Source organism: Heliangelus exortis, chromosome 2 (assembly GCF_036169615.1).
Source record: "Heliangelus exortis chromosome 2, bHelExo1.hap1, whole genome shotgun sequence".
In the NCBI taxonomy this organism is placed as follows: domain Eukaryota; kingdom Metazoa; phylum Chordata; class Aves; order Apodiformes; family Trochilidae; genus Heliangelus; species Heliangelus exortis.
In genome coordinates, this window is record NC_092423.1 from 43,376,367 (window position 1) to 43,400,441 (window position 24,075).

The following is a 24,075-nucleotide window of genomic DNA, read 5'->3' on the forward strand; positions in this document are numbered from 1 at the left end:
ACATGAGCCTGGTGCTTTTGACTCACCAAGAGTGAGGAGTCTGTTGTGAACAGTGACTTTGAACAGAGTGGACTCTTGAGGTTCTGCCAGCCTCAAGACTGTAATAGTGCTGAGCAATTCAGTGCTAAAAGTTACAGTGAAACCCTTACCTGAGATGAAGAGGGGTCAAAATGTCTCATGGGTTACTGCCGCTGACCCCAACTCTAAGTAGGGATGGGTGAGGTGATGAAGCCATCAGACTTTCACCTTTGGGTTTTCTTGCAAATGACAGAATGGAACTGCCATGGAGTGGAAGATATTCTGCTCTCTAATTCTGTTCTTTTTTCTACATTTGTGACTGGGAAAAGATACTTAAGAAGGGCACCTTAGCTGTCTGTTATTTTCTGAAACAATAAACTCAACCTGGGTTTACTTTTTAATACAATATGCACAGCACTTTTAATTCTGAAGTGGTTACTATCTAGATTTCAAAAATGCTGCTTGCCCTGTCTGATAATTATTTTTCCACAGATGCTGCCATTTGGCAGTAGTTTCTCTCCTCAAAATCAATGGCTCCCTCCTCTGAGGTCAGATGTACATGAGTTTTGCTTTTCTTGGGTTGGGTTGGTTTTTTTTACAAGTCTCACAGAAGTCCTGTCTCTAAAACAGGACAGTTTGGCCCTTTGATTTCTTTAGAAATTCAGTGTTCTTTTTTTGTTCAAATAGGAAATAATTCTTTTGCTTGGAAGGGAGAAGTTAGAAACTAAACATCTCTGTTCTTGCAGCAGAAGCAGTTTTTGATATCTTGGGTTCTCTTTGACCCAGGAGACATGGAGTCCCCTGATGGACATCAGCTGCCTGCAATCCATCTTTAACTTTCAGTTGGCTCTTGTGATTTGGGGGCTAGTTTTGCTGCTGGCTCAAAATTCTTTTTTTTTCAGTGAGGGAAGACTTCCACTGTGTGGGATCTTTTTTCCTTGATAAGCAGAAATTTATGTCTGCGTGGGCTGATCATCTCATTAGGTGTTCAAGGATGAGGCTTTGAGCAACCTTGTCTAGGTGAGAGGTATCTTTGCCCGTGGCAGGGAGGTTGGAGTAGATGATCTCTAAAGTGCCTTCCAACCTAAGCTATTCTATGATTCTCATGCTTTCTACACACACATCTTCCATCTCATTACCTCAGATGGGATGATAAATGACCTCTTTCTGGAGAAATGCAGGATAAAATCAACCATCTGCCTTGCCTTGAAGAATGACTCTCATATCTTCTTAATATGTTCTTCCTTTTTTAATTTCTGGGATAAGTAACCTGGGCTCCTTTCCAAAGCAAGGGATATACTAGGTTTCTAATGTTTAATGCCTGTCTCATCCTTCTGGTTGTGTCAGATGGTCCAGCAAGCAGCATTTTCAGGTATTTGTTGTTTGGTTTTGTTGGTTTTATTTTCATTTCCAGATGTGGAATACTATAGGAATTCAGCTCAGTTATATAAAGTAACATAAGAAAAAAATTATTTTGTGGGCCACTGACCAGATTCCCTGGCTATTACATTTCACTCAGTTGTGAAATGTTAGCATTCAGGAGATGGTAAAATGTCTTTGTGAAATATTAAGTTCTAACGCCAGTGAAATATTCTGGTGTAGTTTCTCCTAGTCATTTAGCAGGCTTTTGTGTGAATTTCAGACATTGTCTGAGTTGATATTGTACATTTGGTGCTGTGGCTGGTTCAACTTCAAGAGACTGGTCCAGGTAATGGAGTACCTAGAATCAAGGTTTTTTGAACCCTCACTGTTTTTGTGAATGGCCATGATGTAAACAGATGGTGGAACTGTAAAAGGATCTCTGGTGTATGGAGTGGCAGGTGGTGATCTCCTTGGGGACATGCCCTTCCTCTCACCCTGAACCCCAGGTGCCTTTGTGTTTATATAGTCTGTGCTACCATAAGTCTTCTCCTGCAGTTTGAAAGCAGTTGAAACACCATAGCTCAAGGCCTTCATGCCACTGCTAATAAACCCTGCTTTTTAAAGACAAATTAATTGGTATAGGAATAGCTGCCCATTAACGGTGTACAAACTGGGGTATGACTGTTTGTAGTGGCATATGATTGTCTGCCATAGCAGAGATAACCTGTCCTCTAATGGAAGCAGTCTCCTGAAGATGTACCCACTGCTCAGTTGAGTGAAATAAGAACAACCTGTCCCTCCTTAATCCCAAATCCCTCCCAAACCATAAAAGAAGCACAAATCTCTCGGAAGTCATAAGGATTTCTTTCTGGATCTTGTCAGAGGTGTTATTTAGAGAGTCAAGCCACACACAAATCTGTTTAGGGAGCAAGTTAATTTTGCCCCAGTAAACCTGTGTGTTTACACTGGTGAGGGCCGTAGTTAAGATAATCTGTAGTATAAAAAGTGCAGGAAGGTAGCAGATCCATTAAACCTAGTGTTACTACTCCCATGTATCAACCCCAATGCACATATTCTATTAAAGTTTTGTAATCCAGAGTAGCTGAATTCTGAGGTCCAGTCCTCTGAAAAGGAAGGTGATCAACAGACAACAGACGTCTCTGGGACCAAAACACTGCCTGTGAGTTCTGCTGAATGAATGAAAGTGAGTAAATTTAATGCCTTGTTTATTTCATTATTTTTTATTATAAGGATAATAATGATGTGAAAATGCTCATAATCTAGTACTAATTTGCAAAGATTTCAGACTACATTTTACTTTAATTAGACATAGTGATACATATCTTCATGAGGCCAGATTGTTTAGCGAGATAAAAGATCTGAAGCCCACTTGAAGGAAACCATCTAGCTTTTTGGCTTTGTGTTATTTTATAACTCCTGCTTGGCTGCGTATCTGACAGATGAATTGACTGGCTTTTCTAATGAGAAAAAAGCCCAGCTAATGTAAAACATGTGAGAGGTAAATTTTACCTTTAGTAACAAGGCTGCTGAATGTCCTGTCTATAATTTGAACCCAGTGTGAATAAAATGCAAGTCTTATGTTCTTCCGTGGGACATGAGGTGAATGCCATCATGTCTTGGCAAGATTCAATGTGTGTGCAGAATTTTGATGGGATTGGCAGTTATCAATGTGTAAGAGGTCAGTGTTGATTTTTATACTGACCCGTAGAGCATTTCTAACAGATATCATTGCCCTTTCTCATGATGTATGTATGAGGTACAGTAACCCTTTTTCAGTGGAACTGATATACATATTTACTATAATTTGGTTTGGATGATCTTATAACTTGTCCTAGAAGGAGCCTTCTATTTTCAAAGCCTCAAATACATTGAGTCTGGACAGGGATTTGAATATGGAACTGTCTCATGTACTGGTATGGCAATGTCACTAGCAGACTCTTCAGGTTCTTGGTAAGATATTTGGTAAAGAACCAATCTGAGTACACAGTGAGATCAAAGGAAGATCTATAGGAATGGCACAGAACCAGGTATTGATCTGTTGATTAAATGGGCAGCTTGGGCTTATATAGTGTTGGTTCACGTATATTTTTTGAGCAGCCATGGCTTTATTTTTTCCTCTAGCTCTTCCCTGCTTTTTCAGAGTTAAAGGATTCCCTTGAGTCTTTTCATGCTTACCATATTGTCCTCTGCATAGCATCTCTACTGCCCTTGTTTCTTCTTTCATTCTAAACATTAAGCAAAATCAAAAATAGGATAGGAATTGTAATTGTGTGGCAAGAAAAAGTGCAACAGGGCAAGAGGAAATGGCCTCAGATTGTGCCAGGGAATTGGATATTAGGAAAAACTTCTTAACTGAAAGAGTTGTCAAGTGCGGTAACAGGCTGCCCAGTGAAATGGTTGTCATCATCCCTGGAGGTATTTATAAGACCTGTAGATGTGATGCTTAGGGACATGGCTTAGTGGTGGACTTGGCAGTATTAGGTTAGTGGTTGGACTGGATGGTCTAAAAGTTCTTTTCCAATCAAAACAATTATGTGATTCAGTGACATCTGTGTCCAGCTGCTATTTCTAATGCTCTGCCAGGCCAGATGTTGGCTTTCTGCAAACCACAGCCTCTGTCACATCATGGCATCTGTGATCTGATATTTTGCTAAATGCTGTGAGTTTTTTGCAGGGAATGGAGTGACTGTAGGAGAAAGTGCTTCTTTGCAGCTTCAGTTCACAACCAGAACAAATTTTGCTGCTCCAAAAGGCCAAGTACAAAGCAACCTCTTCCGGGGTAGCACTTTGCAGTGCTGATGATCAAGTGTGGTGAAATTTGAGGTTTCAGACACTCTTTCTTTGTTTCTCTTTCAGAAGATATTTTATATGAACGTTTTTCATTTTCCAAAAAGCTTTCACAAAATGTTGTGCCAGCATCAGCACTTCCCCTGGCTGGCATCATAATCTAAGCACACAGAAGAAAACCACAACTCACACAAATCTCAGAATTCAGTATTAATGCCTGTTGTGCCATGCTAATTTTTACTCAAGAGGCCTCTGAATTCAGGTAGGAGTTTGGTTTTGGCCTATGAATTTTGTTTGTTTATTTGTTTGTTTGTTTTGCACAAGGGAAGGGGAATGAGAGATTGAAAGAATGCTCTCTCTTATCCCTTGTGCTGCACAACATATTGAATATTGAAACATGATGAGCATTTATTAAGCCTGTGCTGAGACTCAAGGCCCAGGACAGCTGTTCCTGGTGCAGCTTTCATCTGTGCAGAATCATAGGGCAATGGAAATGCCCACCTTGGATTCAGAATTGTTTGGTTGGATGATTTGATCTATTTTAAAACAGTTTTCACCATTCATACACATTTTAAGATACTATCCCAACTTATTTGTTTACTAGAATCCCTTTTTCCTCCTAGGCTCCAAACCAGGGCAAACAGTGCACTCTCAACTCTTATACAAAGATATGCCATATGTACTTTTAAAAAACTAATTAGACTAGAATATAAAATAATACGAAAGAAAATAATACATCTGAAACATTAAGAAGCTTTGTACGTGTTGTGATTATAAGGGATACAGTCTCAAAAAAGATCAACTTCCAAACATCTGCCTGGACTACACAAAGACAGACTCTAGATAGAAGCTCCAAAATCTCTGCCACATCTTTTCAGAAGTATTTCCTGGCTAACATCAATTTGGGGGTTATCTTTTTAATGTATCCTCCTTTCTTACAAGACAGCTACCAGACTCTTTTGTGCCAAATCCTTAGTTTTGGCTTATGTCAAAAGCAATGAGTCGGAGAAGGCGTGTTTTTATCCTGTGCATGGCAGTTGCTCCCTTCATCATCCTTCACTTACTTTCATCCAGGTAGACCTGTGGAGCCATTAAGCAATTAATGCCATGCCAGTGTAGAGAAGCTCCATTCATACAATTGTAGAATGGTTTGGGTCAGAAGAGACCTTTGAAGATCATTTAATCCAATCCACCTCATCACTGAAGACGAAAGAGCAGTTGGCTATTATTGATACAAAAAGCATTCAAGAAGAAGCTGTTTGCAGCAGAAGCCACTGACTCTTGTTTTCTACCCAAATCAATGAAACATTCTCCATAAAAATGCAAAATAGGCATTTATGTATGAGAGATTATGAAACTTGTACAATAATTTCTTTTTTTTCCTAACGGCTCCTAAAACTTCAGAAATTAAGGTATATCTCAGTGCTGTCTTGAAATGTGTAATTAGTTGCTGGAGACACTTTGAAAGAGCCTTTCTTGGGGCCTGCATTGAAAGAAAATTGCTCACCTGGAGCATCAGTGGGCTATATTTAAATGTATATGTGTGACAAATAATGAATTAGTGATGAATTAAACTGGTAGTAATATTGGAGGAAAGAGAAGAAAAAAAATTTCAGTAAAGAAGTTGTTTGTTTTCAGTGTTTGAAGCCCAGTGTAAGCAGAGGGACAGAATTTGCAAAGAAAAATATATTGGCCCATTTAGTTTTTTCAGAATTCCTTAGCAATTTCTGGAGTTTGACCAAATATTATAGCATTGTCCCCCATCTTTTAACTTCAGGATCCTGATTGTATTAAAGGCAACCTGGGATATCTTGGAGATGAAGGAGAACTGTTAATTTAGAGCACTCTAAAAAACTGTTTGTGAAAACTAAAACTTTTGAACAGGGATAAAAAAGAGCATCTAAACTAGCTGGATGGTGAACTTAAGGAAGCTCTATTACCTCTCAAGGTGAGAACTCACATCACTTGACTAAAATGGACACAAGACTGTAAAATTTTCAGTAACATTTCTTGTTACTGAACCTGGTTAATTCATATGCATGGTTGAGTGGGTGCCTACTTAGCAGACCTATATGGGAACTTATTTTTATTCCTGTAGAAGGCATATACAGAAAGTGTTTTTTTGTTTTCCTCATTTTGTGTTTTTGTGTTTTCCTAAGTTATTGGTGAAAAATTAAAAACAGTCTTATGTGGGGAAACTAAAAGTAAACAAATGGAGACAAAACTAGTAATTTTCTGCAGAAGCAATTGCTAAATAAGCCAATTCTTGCCAGTCAAGAACAAGTCCTTGATCCTGGTATCGATTTTTAGATATTTTTGGTTATATCCAAATTAAATGTGGTTTTTGAGGACCAAGGTGTAATGAATTTTTTTTTTTATGCTCATAGGTTTCTGAAACCAAAAACATGAAAGGGGAAGAGAAGGGGAATCACAGAATTATCAGAGTTGGAAGGGACCTTAGAGATCATCTGGTCCAACCCTCCCACTAAAGCAGGATCGTCTGGAGAACTGAAGTGCACTGCAAGGCTATGACCACCTTTCATACTGATGGATATGTTTGTTGGTAAAAAAAAAAAAAAAAAAAAAAAAAAGAAAAAAAAAAAAAAAAAAAGTAACTATAGTGACAGTGAGGTAGCATAGCAGTGTAGTGGATATTAGAGAGGAGCCCCAGATGTCATCAGGAGGATGCATCAACTCTTCTTCTGGTGTTACCTGCCAGTTTGCCCTGGTTTGTAGGCATTGTTCTGGAACACTGCTCTCTCAGGAGTAAGTCTTGGTGTGTTAAGAAATGCAGTACTCCATAACCAGGCCTGCAGATATGTAATGGAATCATCACATTGTATTTGCTTTCCTTTCATCATATTATGCAAGAAGAAATTTTGCATGGAAATCCTGTCAGTCAGACGCACAAATATTAGTTTTCCTCTGTAAGATTCCTGTAAGATGTATGTAGTTTCAGATGTTAGTGCACTAGTATAGTGAAAATTTTTTACAGGAGTTATATTTGTCAAAATGGTACCTGGAGATTTGGGACTGTAAGTATTATACTAACAGAACAGTGCATACAGCTAGAAGTCAGAGTAATAGTGGGAAATATTAAAAACATTTTGACATTTGCTAGGATGCTGCTGATATATTTGATCTTTCACAGAAGGTCATCGATTTATGAGGATCTTGCCGTTACTCATTTCTCTGCTGTTGCAACCTCTTTAATCCTAGATCAACCAGGAACTTTACTGAGGCTACACTTCTTCAGAAGGCAGCTCTCCAGGACTTCTGTAACAGATAATTTAGCTGCCAGCTTGTGTAATCCTCACATAAATTTAAACAGTTTGCTTCTTCATTTCTCACTTTCAGGGCCCAAGAGGACCACAAGGAAGATGAGTCAACATGGGACATCTAGGCAAGAGATTTAAAGATTAAACAAAAATTCTGAAAATACTTGTTTGTTGTGATTTAGAATACTTCTTCAATATTTTTATTACATATTTTTCTAACTTTTGCCATTTTTTTCATTTTCAAGTGTTTCAAGGATTTGTTGGAAAAAAGAAGCAGTATGACTTTAGACCGCCTGAGTGTGTCAATAAAGTATTTTTTTTTCCCTTTGGGATTTTTTGTTAGGTTTGGGTTTTTTTGTTGTTTGTTGGGGTTTTTTTTTAGTTTTAGTCTATGTCACCATATTCTTACAGGAGTATGCAAATATGCACTTGTTACTTACGTGAAAAAGTTGTTCATATTTGTATAATTTCAGGATGACAGCGGGCAAGATGCAAGGGAAGGAATTAGAAAAGTACATTATTTTCTTTCTTTTGCTTTATTGACCTCAAAGTTACTGGTGATAAAAATGAATTAATGGATCATCTTTTGTCTTTAAGGGATCTTCTGGGGTTCCTGGAAAGAAAGAAGAAAAGGTTGACATTGGATATCTGGTAACATTTTGTTATCTTTTATTGGTGAGGGTTTTGATTTAAGGTCAATAGTATGCCAATTTCATGAAGCTGTCCAAGTGAGAAATGTGTTTAATAAACTTTTGAGCACAAGGAGTCGACCTTGTACTAAAAGCTATTTGCACTTTTTTTTGTATGAGTTCATATCAGGAGACTTGTTATAGGAGCTAATTCCTGATGGATAGCCAGAGGGTATTTTTGTAAATAGTGTATATACCCAGAAAATAGTTACTCTGTAGGATGTTTCTATTTAAAAGATATAATTAGTTCTGTATCTTACAGTCTTCTAGGTGGGCGTTTTCTCATATTATTGAGAGATTGAGCAATTTCTGCATTCACATATGAGACAAGGTTCTTTTATTGTCTGTGTTTGCCAACATCAGATATTTTTCACAAAGCATGGAGGTTGCCCTGTTGCCTTTCCAGTTACCTTGCAGTCTGAAACAAGGTATGACTTAGGACTCCAAATGGCAAAAAGAGATACTGCCTTGTGGCAGCTTCAGTAGGCAGCTGGACAACGGGCCATTTGTCTTTTCACAGACACCGTTTGTGGGATGTCTAATTGAAGCAAAAAAACCCCCAGTCTTGTAGAAATGGAATGTTTTGGCTTGGTCCATGTTATAAAAACAATCCTCAATGGGACTGGGGTAGTAGTTCAGGTGATCAGTTACACTTTAGCATCCACAATTATTAGGGATGCTATTAGCTAATTAGCTATTAGGGATGGCAGGCTGGTGGGTAGCCACCTGCGAGTGAATGATTTGACCTTGTGGGAACAGCTTGATACCTGTTTCAAGTGTGGAAAACAGTGCACTCAACTGTTTGGTACCTCACTTCCAGAAGAAACTGTGTTACCCTCTCCACCCTTATGCAGGTGCCCAAGGAGGCAGAGGGATGATTGCCAGTCATAAGACTCTGGTTACTCACAGATGAGGCACCATTATATTTAAATCATGAAATGTATGTTAGCATGCACCTTTCAAAGATGTAGTCTACAGACAAAGTTCTTTGGTATTTGGAATAATTCCTGCTTCATTGCAGTAAGTGTTTTGAATTCATTCTTTAGTTAAAACAAAAACAAAACTTGAAACAAAATATAGAGTACAATGGCTGTTTCTATATTGCTTCCTCCATGTTTCTGTTTTATCTGGGGGAGTGAAACTGGTGAAGAAACTGTGGGTGAGACTATCTAAAATTGGAGGCTTATAGGTTGGAACTTTGATCTATCTCTTGGCAATGCCTGCATGGAAGTAGTGATTCAGGTTCTTAGTGTTCTGATTTCAGGGAAGTCCAGGGCCAAGAGGACACCATGGTGATGGTCACCAGAAGGGAGATCCTGTATGTTTTTTCCAAATGCATAATTATTTTCTAGATGCAGTCGGTCTTCTTGTCTATAGTCATAAAACTTCATGGATAGTTTCCTGTGCCCCAGGGCAAGAATGAGATGTTCTTTGAGTGGATTCACATGATACTGCACTGACTGTAGCATGTCTAATACAGAGGCTTTTTATTAACCCTTCAAATATGCAAATCTCTCAATTTTTTTGCTAAACAAGAATGTTTTACTGTTTTTAAGTAGTTAGTACTACCAAACCCTTGATCTGTTCACTCTAAATGGAACTCCTTATTTTGAGAGTAGTCCTATGCATCACCTAGGGACTGACCTGTTTATTTAACTTTTCAGGTTTTTTAAATCTAAGCATTATTACTGGGAGATGTATCTTTTTTTCACCATAACCTTGGAATGAACAGTACAATAGCAGGAGCAAGAGACTTTGCAGAAGAAAAGGGGGAAGAGCTTGTTTAGAAATATGTGAGATTTCTCTAAGATGTCTGCTTACCAGTTATACAGCTTCCCACTCCTCTCTGCACCATTTTAAAATACTTTGCCAGTGATATGTGAACTTATAATTTGACAAATATTATGCTAAAAAAGGTCTGAAAGATCTTTGATCAGAACCACCACTGAAAAGAAACAACTACCACTGTCAGCATCAAACCTGCAAGGCTATGACAAACAGCTGGTCTGATTTCAATCTGTAAATCATTTAAATCTTTCAGTTTTAACAGAAGATGTGATAACCACTGAATCCCGTGGGTTCTGGGACCTGGGAACTCCTCCTTTGCAATCACTGAAGCCCAGTTAAGTGCACACTAAGACTTTAGAGGTGCCTCTGTGTCAGTCCAATGGATCCCTCCACTGCTGCTCCTATTTGCAGGTTTGGCTGGTGTTGAGGATCAGGCTGTATTCCAGAGAGATGTGTCCACACACATGGGACACCACAACAGGCTGACACACAGACTAACACCAGCACTGCCTTTAGCAGCACTACCAATAACACTACCAGAACTCATGTGAAACACACATAAAGATAGCAAGGTCCTGTTCCTCCTGTCTGGAGAAGGAGCATATGTTCCAACTGGATTTGCGAGTGCAACCATATTCACAAATCCCTCAGGTATCAGCATAGCTTCTAAATCCATCTATGATCCATGCCTGGGGGGTTGGCAAGGGAAAGTGAATACTCTCCTTTCCTTCAGCAGAGATCAGTTGAAGGGGAAGCTCAGCTACCTTCAGGGTAAAGCAAGAGCCACACTTGCAGCATATGTCATCTGAATAAGAGTTAATGAAAATTCAGAACCTCTTCTTAGATGGTATCTACCTTTTTCTTAAATTTTGAGTAATAAAGATGAAAATTATTAGTAGTTGCTTTGCTCTTAATAGGGCATTTTGTAGAGGTACTGCAGGTCGGCTTCATTCTCTAAAATAAATTGCTATATACTGTATACTGCATGTTCATGAAGGTATGGATTAATTTTAGTTATTGTGGTGCTAAGTTTCCAAAAGGATCCTATACTCTGGTCACTTGCTGTAAAGGAAAAATGCTAGAAAGTGTATCATAACAGTAGCAGTTAATTTAGTACTACCAAATGATCTGACAAGAAAATGTGATTTGTGTATTATAAATGTCCTAGAAAATCTTGCAATTTCATTTTAGACAGAAAGTTCCAAATTCAATGATACATACTTGGTGTTAAAGGATATGTTATGGAGTAGTGGTGTATTCCTATGGAATTATGTAAAAACAATTGTGCATTAGCTCTAAATTTTGTGTTGAGAGTAAATTATTTTTTATGTTTTGTGAGGAATCAGAGAAAGTATACAGGAAAAAATAATTGCAAGAAAGACACAGAAGATTTTTACATTAGGAAAATTGAGTTATTGATTTGTATTGTGTTAATGTTCACAAAAATAATACGTGACCTGGCAGATACTGTGATACTGCTACATAGAAAGGATTTTATGAATTTAAAGGATGCATTTCTTCATTTCTTCCCTTCCTTACAAAGTATAACTGTTGTTTTTTAATTGGTTAGCTTATGTTACTCTAACATGCAGCTGAAACTCATGGAGGAATGTCAGATTATTTTAGCCTATTAGGTTTTTATTCTGATTTACATAATTTAATAATGCAATCTGGGAAAAAGACATCCACATCCCACATAGTCTATTAAGAGACTATATTAGGTACAGTGGGACTCATGTGGAAAACCCCAGAGGGGGACTGTGTTTGTCATTAAAACTGAATTCTATATTTCTATTCCCATGGTTTGTATTGCAGATTAATTATTCAAAGTGGAAACCTCTTCCTCCTCCTTAAATGCCATGCTCAGCTTAGGGGTTTACAGATGAAAAACTGAAGCTTACTGACTATCTCTCTTCTTGTGCATATGCCTCAGGCCTTCTCATGAGAGCAAGCCCAGCAGGATCTGACCTGCCACTTCTCTCAGATTCACTAGATTTTACTTATTTCCTAAAATGTTCGTTTTCTTCATCCAAAAAAGTGTCAATTCTTTCTAAAACAAACAAATTAAAAATTCACTTTAAAATGTGACTACAAAAAATTATGCAGTGTTCTTAAGGTATACATACTCTGGAATCCAGCACAGATTTAAACTTTGTTCACCTTGCAATATCACCACAAGGTGCCAGTGGTCACTCTTGCTGCTCCCTGGTCACATTATAGGCAGATAGGAAGTTTACTGTCTGCCTTCCTCCTGTAAATGTGAGGAAGTTCATTTCAGGTCTCGTGTGTTAGAGCAAGGAGTGTGAGAGGGCAGCCACAGATAGGACACAGCCAAACCCAAAGAGCTGCTTTTGCTCTTTCAGATTTTTCTGTAAGGAAAAAACAACAGTTGTTCAGAGACAAAGTACATAAGTGAGGATGAAGGTTATCCATAAAGCTGGTACCCAATGACCTGCAAGCCTCCCAGGGGTTTTCGCCCAGACAGATGATATTCTGGTTATTACATTCTCTATATTTTTGATAGTGAATTAAAATACCCTCCATTTTTATTTACTCTGGAGACAGGACTTATCAAAGTAGCTCCTGGAAGGTGAACTGTAATGAAGAATACTGGGAAAGGAAGAGAGGAAAGAAGGACATGAGTTAGTTGCTTCCCCCAGATAATCACAACTCTCAAAGGTGTTACTGGTGTGGATAAACCTAACTGTTCATTATCACTGCTTATCACTGTCTTTTCCTGTAAGATGTGAGAGAACCCAGGCAGACATACCCACTGAGAGGTTTGTGCCTTGGCACAAGGACACAGGAAATGATGGAGCTTTTGTGGATTCAGACAAATAGTATTATTAAAAAATATTCTGGTCTCTTTCCCATGAGGTGCATAAATACTGGTATTTAGCAGAAGCAGGATGTCTATAAGATAAGGAGCTTCTTTTTGAAGGATGTAAAAGCTCTGTGCAGTTCCATGTCTATGCCAAACTTCACTGGCAGACTATATGACATTTTAGTATATATAATAATGTTTGGAAACAGTACATATTTATAAACATATATGTATCTAAACACATGTATGGATGCTTATATATGTGTAAGATTTTTGTCAATAGTATGAACAGTTTTCCTTTTGTGCCCTTTAAAAATATTTTAAGAAGAAACATCCATATTTGAATCCAAGTGCTGAGGTAGTATTGTAAAGAAGACAAGAAACGTGGTATCACAAACCATAGCTTAGTGTTTTAGATAGATCCCAACTGTGCAAGCTCTTGCTGCATGTCTGAGACACAGCCATCAACTCAGATTGCTTGGTTTGCTTTTTCTGCAGATGATTTTTTTCTACCTGAAGCTTTTTCCAGACGATCTTATTATGTTAAATATTTTACATTTTAAAATCTTTGTGTGTCATGCATTTTATCACCCTCTGAGAATGCAGAATTCCCACTGAGATCTGCTAACTGAGGATCTAGCACAGACACAGATATGAAGTCTTTTACTTGTTTCACAATAGTGCTAGAAAAATTACTTGATCTACTTTTAGGGCTTAATTAAGAACAAGTCTATATGAAATTACCTCAACAGTATGAAATTACCTCAACAGGGATAGGTGCTTTGCTGCTTTTTTTTTTTTTTTTTTTTCCCCTAGATGGAGGTTTCTGGATTGTTTCAGGTGCTAAATATATATAGTGGACAATATAATGAAGCATTGCAAAGATTTCATCTCTGCACTTTGTGTTATGGTAAGACCAATAAAGTAATCTGAATTGTCATTAAAGGAGAAATACAGTATTATGTAGAGCTGCCTGGTGAAGAGCAGGGAGATAAAGCAAAAGGGCTGAGGCATTCCTCCAGCCTTGCATAACTGCAGCAAAATTGTTTGGACTATTCCCATCTGGCCTTTTAAAGCTCAGAGCTGTGGGTTTGGTTTCTTTCAGCTCCCTGCTGTTTCCAGGATTTAAGTGAATACAGAGTAGGTATCACAATAGTTGGTGGGTGCTTAGCTAAAAGGAGCAGACCTTGTTCTGGAAAAAGCCCTGAAAATCATTCTTAGCTTTTTCTTTAATTGAGTTTCCTGAGAATGGGTTTTGGGCATTTGCAATCAAATATTAAATCATGCTTCATAGCCTTTTCCTGAATTCTTTCTAGCTTCAACACTCTTCCCAAGCTGTGAATACCAACTGCAGATGTCATGTTGTAAAGAGTACTATGAAGAGACAAAGTGGCTTCCCTGTGCAATTTTCTGCTATTCATCGTCCCTTAAGAGAATGCATTAGCAATGTTTGCTGAAATCAGAATGTGCTGTTGGCTCTTTCAAAAGCTCCTTGATGGAAAGTTATTTTTAGCAGTATCTGCTGTGAAAGATGGTGGTGAATGCAGAGAGACATTTGGCCAGTGCGACACCAGAAGGTAGGGATTTCAGGTTCTTCAGAGAGACTTAGAGAGTGTCTCAGACTATATCAGATTAATTGCAGATGGATTTCTTGCATTCCCCACTTTCCGTATCCTTGGCTGTTTCATTTTTGCCTTTTTTCCTGCTACATAAAGAGAAAGTGTGTTCTGTTTTGTTGTAAGGGGCTGCAAAGCTCCACAGTGATGAAAGTTGGGGTTTTTTCCATTGCAGGCTCCTACAGAAGCATGCATTAAGTGTGTGGGCTCAGTGAAGCATATGAGGTGAAAAGGGATTTCCTTAACAAAATGCTTGCTATCTTAAACACAAAGAGCATGAGGAAGATGGGTGGAAGTAACTGAAGAAATAGATTTCTGCCTTCACCAGGGGAGTTTTTAGTTTGCTTTACTTCTTAGATGTCTGGGAAGGTGAAAAGAAAGGTGCTGTCCTTGAAAGGCACACAGTAACCTAAAACAGAAGCAGTTCATTGTATTTCTCTAGAAGAAGCCTGCATTACAGAAAGTGTATTCAGTGTTTCAAAAAACAAAATCACTAGAAAAATACTTGCTTGGAAATTACAGTACCTGTCTCTTGTGCCTTAGAGAATGAAAATAGCTCTGTTGCTTTCAGAAACCTGAAAATGTATTTGAGGTCTGATGTCAGTATGTAGCCTCTGGACTGCACAGATGAAGCTATTAAGCTGCACTCTACCAAAGTCAGTTCATCTGAGCTCTTTGCTGGTGCAAACTGATTTTTAACGTGCTGTGAACCTTGTCATCTATTTTTTTCTGTTGTTAGTAAGCTACATTTCAGGATTCCTATTTATTACATTGTTTTTTCCATAACATCTTTATACTTCCTTATTAAAATATTCTTGACAAAAAAAAAAGGATCCACAGAAGAATTTATTTCAGATGAAAGAGAACTGCAAATTAAAATTCAAATTTGCTATGTGAGACAGCATGTGTATGTCCCCCTTGCAATTTACAGCATCATTCATGTCTCACAATAGAACTGTCCCTCAGAGATCAAAGAATCTGGGAAATGTGACAGTGTGAGGGCAGACTGCAAGAAAAAAGATTTTTCTGTAACTTCCAATAATTCCTGTGAGGAGCTAGACCGTGATGGAGTTCTGATACAGAAAAACAGAAGAGATTTGTAAAAAAAGAACACATTTGTTGCATCTGAGTTATGTAATTTCAAATCATGATAAAAATGAAAAACATGACAACTGCTCAAAGGCTGAGCATTTTATGAAGCTTCAGATAATGATTTTGATAAATTAACAGCTATAAATGAGCATGTTTCATATCTCCCTTTCCTTTCCTTTCCTTTCCTTTCCTTTCCTTTCCTTTCCTTTCCTTTCCTTTCCTTTCCTTTCCTTTCCTTTCCTTTCCTTTCCTTTCCTTTCCTTTCCTTTCCTTTCCTTTCCTTTCCTTTCCTTTCCTTTCCTTTCCTTTCCTTTCCTTTCCTTTCCTTTCCTTTCCTTTCCTTTCCTTTCCTTTCCTTTCCTTTCCTTTCCTTTCCTTTCCTTTCCTTTCCTTTCCTTTCCTTTCCTTTCCTTTCCTTTCCTTTCCTTTCCTTTCCTTTCCTTTCCTTTCCTTTCCTTTCCTTTTCCCTTCCTTTTTCAAAAATTTTGAAAGTCAGAAGTTCTGTCTCCCTAGGCAATCCCATTTCATTCTGCCCTGTATATTTCGCTCAGCTGACATTTAGAAACTGATTATTTTAAAAATCTCCTCTTTCCAAGAGTGTTTTCTGATTTTAACTATTGCTGTTATTTCTGTTTTTATTTCTGGTATTCTTGTTATTTTCAGACACTAAGGCACTCTTTAAATTTTTGTGTAAGAAATCATTCCTTTAAGATCATACAAGATATCAAAAAGAAGGATTCTCTAAATGTTGTTTGAAATAGATGTCTGCTTGTGTATGCACACAGATCACTAGAAGTAGTAATAGAAACTGATGTAGCCAAACCTGCTTAGTAAGAAACTCAAGGGAGTAAAGAAGAGAAAACTAAAATACTTTCTGACACCTACTGCTGGCAATAAATGAGAAGGTTAGGGCCTGACTTTTTTTTTTATTTCTAACCTTCTTCTAAGCATTCTGCCCTGCTTGGCTCATGGACAGCTTTCCCTGAGATCACATAAACCATGTCAGAAGTGAACCCCTGATGCTGCATCTCACTGGCAGAGCTGATATTTACACAGAACTGCCTGGTCAAATCTCACCTTGAAGACACTAGTGGGAAGCCCAAGCTCATGTTTTTAATAAAAAAGTTTTACACTCTGAAAACAACAGAAGCTTATTGGGTCCTTGCCATCACCACTCTTGAATATGGTAAATTCTACAATTAACCATAACTCGTGGTGATTTGTGTATTTATTAATTCATTTGTCTAGAGGAGAGGTGTCCCTGCCCATGGCAGGGAGGTTGGAGTAGATGATCTCTAAGGTCCCTTCCAACCTAAGCTATTCTATGATTCTATGATTTTAGATTCAATAATCATTTTTTTAATGAGGTGCAAATTGTGTGTACATGGATGGAGTTAATTTTATTTGCAGTTTAGGCCATCTGGCCTTCAAATGTGTAATATTCTCCTTTCAATCATCCGCAGCAGTAACATCAGATATCCTTGATTTGGGACTCAAGAGCAAACTTTTGTCTGAAACTCAGCTTGCTTGCATAATTCTTGGTTCTTTGTCTCCCTTGTGATTCTTAGCCATACCCTTTCTTTCCATAAATCCTTGAAACACCCTTTCTTTTCTGTGTACCTAAGACAAATTTCTTCTTTATTGTGCTAGCAAAGTCTCTTGTGATATGGTCACTTGCCAAAAGACTATACTTGGTCTATCTTGGCAAATCTCTTCTAGATAATACCCACAGAATATATTGTAATAATGCTCCATTTCTCTTTCTTCTAGTCTTTGATCCTCTCCTTCAAAACCCAGTTTTTAAAGATGTATGTAGATGATGGTTTTATGCATAATTATCTCTTTTGAAGTTGACACTTTGAAGAAATCAGTGAGCAATGGACATCACAAGGTGAGAAAACAGGTTTCCTTTCAGTTACTACCCCCACCATGCAATGTAAAGTATGAGTGACAAAGTGGTGTCAGCTGGAATAGAAGCATCTCTTGGAGACTCCAGTCAGCACAGCACAACCTTGTCACATTGGAGGATGAAAATCAATGACTTCTAACACTTTGCTTTTCCCTCTCCTTGGTAGAGAAGAAAATCTGAACCATTATTTTCACAGGAAGAGAGAAAACTTTTGCTTCTGGTTTCAGTTTGTTGCCAGCTTTACTTAAGTTGCAGTGCTAATGGTTTTGCCTGTCTTCAAGAATCTGTGGCATCTGGATGCTTTATGACAGCTGGTCTGATTTTGACAAGTAAATTACCTGAGCAAAGCTACCTCTTTGCTTTCTCTGTGGCCGGAATATACTCCTCCATGTGAGGTTAAAGTTGGAACACAAGGGGATTTGTGGTCCTGGCTGTATTTTTAAAATTTCAGAATAGTTAGGTAATTCATAACAGTCCTGTTAACATTGAAACACTTCTGTTTTGATGGAAGATTTAATTCCATTCAGGAAGATTTTAAATAAAAATATAATTTTCTATTGCATGGTACAGAAACCTGTGCAAACAAATAAAATTACTTTATTTTACAGGCCCTCCTTTTCAAAAAATTCATGGAAAATCATAGCTTTAATTTTCAGCATGCCATTTTTGTAAATAGCAGTTTTGTGCTTACTAGCCTTTAATGGACTGGTTTTTGCTCTGAATTTATTTAAGTATGATTTGAATGTAGGAAAACCTGTGGTATTCACAACAGCCCAAAACAACAAGTTTCATCACTTAATTAAATGCTTTATGAAATAGTACCTTCTTTTGTATGGGTTTGTCTCATCTTTTATTTGATACTCTATAGTTCTTGCATTATGAGAGTGAGCAAATAGTTTCTGCTTATTCAATTTTCCCTATGTTGTTGCTCACTTACAGATCTCTGTTTTTTCTTTCTTTCAGCTTCTATTTTCCAGATGCAGACTCCTTGTCTGCATTCAGTTAATTATTCATTATATGGAAGCCATTCTTTATCCCTAACAGTTTCCTCTGTGTCTGCTATAGTGGTATTATATATATTTCCATTATTAGGGAGAGGTACTGCACACATTATTCACAATAAGAGGGCACCATGTTCATTGATGTATTATTCTGTTCTTTCCTTGGTAATTCCTAACATTCATTTTAACTTGTGGATCAATAACAAGCACTGAGGTCATGGTTTCATAGAACTGTCTGTTATGACTTCAACATTTTTTTCCCTAAGCTATTCAGGACTACTCATTATAAACACAAAGACTGGGCTGTGTTTACCATGTGCACCACTTTTACCTGCAAAGAATTCTATTTGACATGGGATCATTCAGACATCCACTATCATGATATTCCTTCAATAAATTTTTTTGCAGTCGGTCTTTACCAACTCTCCTTTTTATATTTTTTTTTATAATTCATACTAGTTTGCCTACTGCATATATTTTGTTGGTTTATAGGCACCAAAAGAATTTTTTTCTAAGACCTGATGTAAATTCTGGCAATTTCCATCCTTCTGGTACTAGAGCAGTTTTAAGCAAGAGGCTGCAAATCATAGTTAGCAGTTCAGCTGTTTCATTCCTGATGTCCTCTAGAACATACCCCTTGTTAGATGAGAATTTACTGCTCTTGGCAAATTGCTACTGATTGAAACCCCTCCTGCCAACTTGTCAGATGTCTCAGGCAGAGAGATGTAGTGGGACATCACTTACACGTGCAGAAAAGGGACAAGATTCTAGCACAGGAACCTTACTGAACTCCACTATGGTGAAACCCAGGTACAAAGTACCCATTTAATTATCTGCCATAGCTTTGTTTTATTTGAAAAATGTGTTTTACACCTTCATTGCTTGTTGGCCATACAGACACTGTTAGATTCTTATTCCTGATATATTTGAAAAATTGGTTATTAATTGATTTGATGTCCTGCAGACTTTTTTCCTGAGGACGTATATTGCCTTATTAATTGTATTTTACATACACTTTCAGAAGTTGCTTTTTCTCTGTTTTCCATTCTACTGTAAATTATACCTTTTGAAAGATTTCTTTAATCTCATAAGTAGTCCTCCATACACTGGTGTGAATGTGTTATCTAAAAATATTATCTTTGCTTAAATGTCTTTGCAGCCTCTGTAACTTCCTTCCACACACCACAGATGGCATTGCCTCTTTGGTCAGGAAATCTATACCCTCTTTTGATGGGATTTTGACTCTTCAGACTTCTTTTTTAGTTTGGCCTAGTTCTGCCCTGGTCTTAATCTGAGGATACAAAGTTCCAGCCCAGAGGAAAAGCCATTGCAAATACCATGCTCTTTCACATCTATCTCCACCTCCTTGATCTTTTCTTTAAACATTCTTCCAAAACCTGTCTAATTTTAACTTCCAGTGATGTCATATAATTTTAGTTTAAATTAAGACTATCTTTCCTGAAGACATTACAAGAGTTTCCCCTGTACTCACTGAATGTCAGTTCTTCCTCCTTACACCATTTTCCCACAAAGACATCATCTCTTTCAGGCAGTGTATGTGACTCTGGAAAACTATTTGGGCAAATATTATTGTGCTAGTTCTGGCCCTTTACCTAAAGGTAAATTTTTTAAAGCCTGAATTTTGACTCTGTAACATCCTGGCATTTAATCTGTCTTAACTCTCCACATGAAGATTCAACCACTGGACCCTCTCCAGGTTTCCTAAGAGCTGATCTGGACACCTTGTATTATGTTTGCACAGTGACCAGACAAAAGCCACTCTCTGGTCTCTTTTGGCATTAGAAACCTGGGTATTACCTACCAAATGCTATCAGGTGGGATCCCTGTCCCACTCTGCTTCATTTGGATTTGTTTGTCTTTTTCTGTCCCGACCTGTCTAACTTCTATTTTGACTTAACTGTGCTCTTAAGGGTGGAGAGAATGTCAGCTCCTCACCCTTAAACTGCCCTTTACTCACTGGCTCAGTCTGTGCTTCATCTGAACCATACAAATTTTCTGGCTCGTGCATTTGCAGGTGTGACAGGACTTCTGTGCCAAACAAGGCTGTTTTCTTTGATTACCCATTAGTGCTTCTGCCTAATTAAGGATGATTACGTTGCTGTCCTATGTCTTTGTGCAAACTTCCTAAGGCAGTTTTGTACTTCAGGGTTTGGGATTGGTTTAGCCAGCTGCTTGAAATGTGTCAATGTGTCTTGATGTCTGAGTGAAAACACCAAGTTGCTGGGCTCTAAGATGCTTTTGATGAAATATTGATTAAATGTGCTGAGCTGTATCTGCTGTTTCTCTAGGCTTGGGAAGGAGAATAGGGACTGGATCAATGTTGCTACTGTGAGAACACAGATTAAAAATAACGACAGATCCTGAATTAAATGGATAAATCAGCACTTCTGCCTTAGCCAGAAGCCTTCCCTCTTACAGGGAACATGGTGAGTTAGTAGGAGAGAAATCTATGTTACTGTAGAGGAGTGTTCTTTTAAAATATGAGTTTTGATAAGTATTATCGAGTAACACCATTTTGTTTTCCTTTTTTGGGTTAGCCTGTTGGAGAAGTGAGTATCATTCTGACAGCTTGAAGTTGATTTATTCACATTGTGCAGTGTGTTTAAAGCCTAGCTAAATATGCTAGATCCCTCTAATTAAATCCTGCTTTTGGCTAAACTGATACCTCGGTTTCACCAGCTCCTGACATCCCCACTAACAGCTTGTCTGTGAAAGGCAGAGCTCAACAGCAACAGTTGCTTAGGGAGATCAATCATTATACAACTTGTCTGCCATCTCATCCTTTGGTTAATTTATTAAACATTTCCTCTAAGAGCTAGAAATGTTCCCCTTTATTTCCTGTTTCATGGCCTCTCTGCAAGCTTCCTTGTTAGTACTGGAAATTTTAATAAAGCCACTGGCCTTGCTCTACATCTGTTAACGAGGGCTTCTTTTGATAGAACTACTTTGCTTCTGTCGTCTTTTGCATCCAGGCTGCTTAGGGAAATGTGGGTTAATGATTTATTTTCTTCTCTCCTCTGACTGTCTCTTCCTCTCAGCCTTTTGCAGTTGGTTGCCATCATCACCTGACTCTCTGAAAATGCATCAAAATTTAGTTTTTGTGATAAATCTTAGAAGTGCCCTGTTGTTAGCGAAATTTAAAGGAGGTGAACACAGGTCACTACTCTTAACAGGGAGGAATTGTATGAATGCAATTTAATAGCAGCAGCAACAATGTAAAAGGATTTGGCTGCTTGAGCAGTCAGGAAGCAAATCTGCCTCAACAGCCCCAACGTGATGATCTCTCCCTGTGGTGCTTTGATCAAACTGTTGTACATAAGACACAAGAAGGACCTTTATATACCTGGTGGTGGTGGGTGTTTGTTAGGTGCTATACATTGAGGAAAATGTATTCAGATTCCAGTGAGTATTTAGCACTGGGTGCCATTTTGCAGTGTGTTATTGCTATAAGGAAGGGCTGAATAGCTTGAGCTCACTTAGCCTAAAGATACAGATGAGAGCAAGGAGTAGCAGCAGGCATGAAAACAATCTTCTGGCAGTTTTTTGAGGAAGAAAAGTGAAGTGCAAAGCAAGAAGAAATCTGCATAATTTACGGTAAAGAAGATGTAAATCATACACAAAAGGGTAGTGGGCAAAGGGTCACCATCAGTAAAGAGTAAATCAGTGTTTGCTGGAGTGGCTCCGTATGTTCCTTTTTTTGGTGGCTCATAAGAACATATGCAAATGTCAGGGAAAATCTGGTGATCCTGCTTTAAGCAGAAGGACACACTGGATGAGCTCTTTCCTTCTTTTAAAAATCCTATCTGTCCTTAAGCTGCCTTATTCCCTGCTTCTGACTGACCTGTCTTTTCTGCTAAATCAGCTGGTTGTTAATGCTACCCCAGTTCCTTCTTGCAGGATGCTGCAACTGCAGTCATTGAAAACACCCGCATGGATTTGGGCAAGTAAATGAGCTGTACACCTTTGAAAGCTTTTTAGCTAGGAACTGTACAAGTGTTTTAAGCTGATAAGCACAGCTCTGTGCAGTGAATAATGTTCCTGCTCAGGAAGCTATTGTGTCTTCAGAAAATCATCCTTCCCTGAGCTCTCAGAAATGAACTATTGCAGACTTCCCTTTGCATCTGTCTGTGGTGCAGCAGTGAGCTGTGGTTGTCTTTTCTTTACCCTGATCTGAAGGAGTTGCTAGGCTCAAATAAGGTAGCTCTGATTTCAAAAGTTCAGGACTGCAAGTAAACCTATGTAATGGCAGAGACCTCACTTTCTTCCTGAAGTGTGTCCCACTATGCCACAACATTTTTCCATGTGGTGAGTCCTCTGTGCAGTATAGTGTGGGTATGTGGATCACTATGGTATTTAACATATGAGAAAAAAACTACTTTGATTAATCTTAGTGATCTGTGATTCTCTGCTCTTGATTTCAGGTATGCCAGAATTCCCCATTTCTTAAACTGACATGGCATTTGCCTCACACAGTTACACCTTAAATATTCGAAAGAATCAGTGTCCTGGTTTGGGCCAGGATAGAATTAATTTTCTGTCTTGTAATTTTACTTTCATCTAAGTCTCTTCTAAGTGGCTGTACTTGCTGAAATTAACAGCAAATTTCTCAGTCAGTGTCGGCTTCTAGGACTGATAATGCTTGATGTTTATTGTTACAGCTAGAAAATGGTATGCAGAACCAAGGACGCTGATGAGTTCCAAGAAACATTTTTTGGTCCAGAAAGAGAAAGAGCATAAAGAGATCACACCTGCAACCCTCCTTTAGGGAGGGGTAGACAAGACAGGTGACCAAAACAGAATATTCCATCCCATACACGTTATCCTTGTTATAAATTTGAAGGATCACAAGGGTCAAACCCCTTCACCTTTGTCTTCACCTTCACCCTTCCCTTTGGCTCTTCTTTGCCTGCTCCTGTTTGCTTTGGTATGCTGGGAGGATTCCATCCATTCGTCTGCCTGTGGTCCTGATCCCTGCCATCCTGAATCCCTGTGTTCCTGCCTCCAGCTCCCGACTGCTGCTGACTCCAGGAGTCCAGCCTGGACTTTCCCAGGGCTGCCCTGCAGCCTCGGGGGTGATGTGAGAGTTATTGGGGGGAAGCGGGGAGGATTGTGATATAGTTTTTCTGTATATTTGTATATACTTGCTTTACATTTTTCATCATTACTGTTTCATTAAAGCTGTGTAGTTTAGTTTCCAACCCCTAAGTCTCTCTCCCTTATTCTCTCTCCTTTCTTTATCAGGGAGGGGATGGGGATTAATAGAGAGCATCTGTCATTCGGTTTAATTGCTGGCACAGTGTTAAACTGTGACAATGAGAAAATTTGGATCAGACAGTGAAGGAGTGGTAAGAAAGTTTACTGCCTCTGTCTGGCCTCCAGAACTGCCTCTTTCGTGAACACTGCATTATAAAAAAACACTTCCTGCTGAAAGCTGGTGTTTTGGCTATTTCTGGTACCCATACTGTTTGACAGAGAACACCATCCCAGTGGAGCTGCTTTAGGTTCCCAGGACAGTGGAGCTTAGCATTTGACTCAAATTTAAAGCAAGCTGTATGAAAGGCACAAAGTAGAGCTGAGCATCTGACACAAGGTTAAGCTGATCTCAAACTACAATGAACAGCCTGGCGGGTTTGGCAGCTGAGACTACAGCACCACCAAAGAGGAACAAT